This window comes from Corapipo altera, unplaced genomic scaffold (assembly GCF_003945725.1).
Source record: "Corapipo altera isolate COAL_440 unplaced genomic scaffold, ASM394572v1 23, whole genome shotgun sequence".
Taxonomy (NCBI): Eukaryota; Metazoa; Chordata; class Aves; order Passeriformes; family Pipridae; genus Corapipo; species Corapipo altera.
In genome coordinates this window covers 1,960,604-1,962,632 of record NW_020884878.1, presented here as the reverse complement: position 1 = coordinate 1,962,632, position 2,029 = coordinate 1,960,604, and positions in this window count along the sequence as shown.

Genomic DNA, 2,029 nt, shown 5'->3' with positions numbered 1-2,029 from the left:
AAGTAAGAGAACCTGTGTGTTGTAAGAAGCGTTTTCTGGTCTGGGAGGATTTGGGGCCACAGGTGATACAAAAAATTAAAATACTTCAGTGTTGTCGCAGATCTGCAGCACCCCCAAATCAAATTTAGAAGGTCATCAGAGACCTCTCCAGTTTCTGCACAGCCTCCATAGACCTCCTCCAGCTAAGCTTCCCTCACCTCAGGCACAGATCCCAGGCTTGAACCATCTTCCCCCTCTCTTCCGGATGCAGACTGTCCTCAGCTTTAGAATCAGCATCACCTGTCCTTGCTCAGCCACAACTCTGGAAGCGCAGATGGGGGTCAGTTATGTGAACACGGGGCAAGTTGGGGGTCTCTTAAAACTTCAGAATAGGGGTTTTGGAAGGGAAGAGAGGAAGGAATTCCTTAGATTTTTCCCATTGGGTACTGGATAGCTTTTGGCTGTAGAGTTCACAAAGTGAGAAGATATAAATATTGAGACTGAGCTTTGCTTTACGCACCCAGAGGTCAGTCAGCTATCCAAAGAGAAATGTAACTTTCCAAAAGCCACTTCCTGCCAGTGCTGATACATTGGGTTTCTCCTCAGTCTGTGCTGATAAAACATCAACCAACTTAAAACAGGGAAGGAAGTGAAGTCCTATATTTGAAGGCTAAAAATCTAAATGTACCTACTTACTCGAGCTTTTCTTTATACCAACAGGTGTGTCGAGAAACCCTGCAGATTTGGAGCCCTGGTTGTCTGTAAGGAAATTTTTCTTTTCCAGGCAAAAGTGAACCCTACATCTTTTAGAGTGTCATTTCAGCTGGAGCCTGAGAACACAGCCTGAGACTTGCAGAAGCATCAGTCAAAGCTGGTTGCAACTTGACTGCCCTGCCTTGGGAAACACCTGCTCCAATTCATGCCATCCTGGCAACAAATCAACCCGTGAATGCTCTTTGTGTACTTTTTTTACTTGTTTTATTGAGGATTAATTAGTGTTTGTATAGTCACACAGTTGTTTGGTACTCCACAGGCACAGCTGAAGGCAAAGGGCTGCCTTGGGGCTGTGCTGTAGTTTCCTAATTCCTGTGTTATGGCTACTGTAATGCACATCCTCAAAATGGAACAAGCATTTCTGACCGATTTATGACTTTTGACTGTCAGTTTTCAGTCTTGCGTTAAAGCAAGGAGAGAAGAAGATGCAATATCAAAACCACACTCTGCTACTTGAAGAATTATTTCAACTCCCTCTTGATCACTTGAGGCTCTTCCACATCCCATCAAATTCAGCAGAAGTCATCAAACCTTGATCTTTTGTACCTCAGAGAACACCATCCCACATTATTCTCTGCAGGTTCTTCTCACTGATTTTACCCTGCCATGAATCACGTGGCTCCTCATCCCAGTGTGCACAGCACTGCAGGCGCCTGCCAGGCTGTGTCAAACACAGCACAGGTCCCAGCCCAAGGTGCTTCTTTTCCCTTAAATTACACATTTCATAATTAGCTTGTAAAGCACTTTGAAGACACGACACTAAGTGTTACTAACGCTAAATGGTATTGTTGGACAGGCCTAGTGCAAGCAATTAAATAGTAATACCATAAAAAATCCAAGACACAAAGGTAGAATGAAGTCATATATGCCTCCTTTGTATACAAATCTTCAGGCTGTTGATTACTTAGTACAGACTGATACTCTGAAAATAAGCTTTCATCTCTTTTTCCACACAGCCTTCCAGCCAGGAACTGCTAATGCCCTGTGCTCAGACTGTACCTGCTTTGCCAGGTATAAGGGTACTGCCAGCAGGATGGGCAAGTGGCTGCCATGGATCAGCCTTTGTGGAAGGTGAAGGGATGGAAGCTATGTGAGCACGGCCCTCTCCTGCTGCCTTTGAGTGTCCAAAATGATGGAGGGATCCATGGGGCACTGGGGAAAAGACCTGCAGAGCAGCACTACAGGCTACAGCTGGTAGTGGTGTAGGTAACTGCAGTGGGGACGAGAAGCCCTCAGAGAGCTGGCTGTCTTTGGTACAAGGCATCCAGGTATCTCA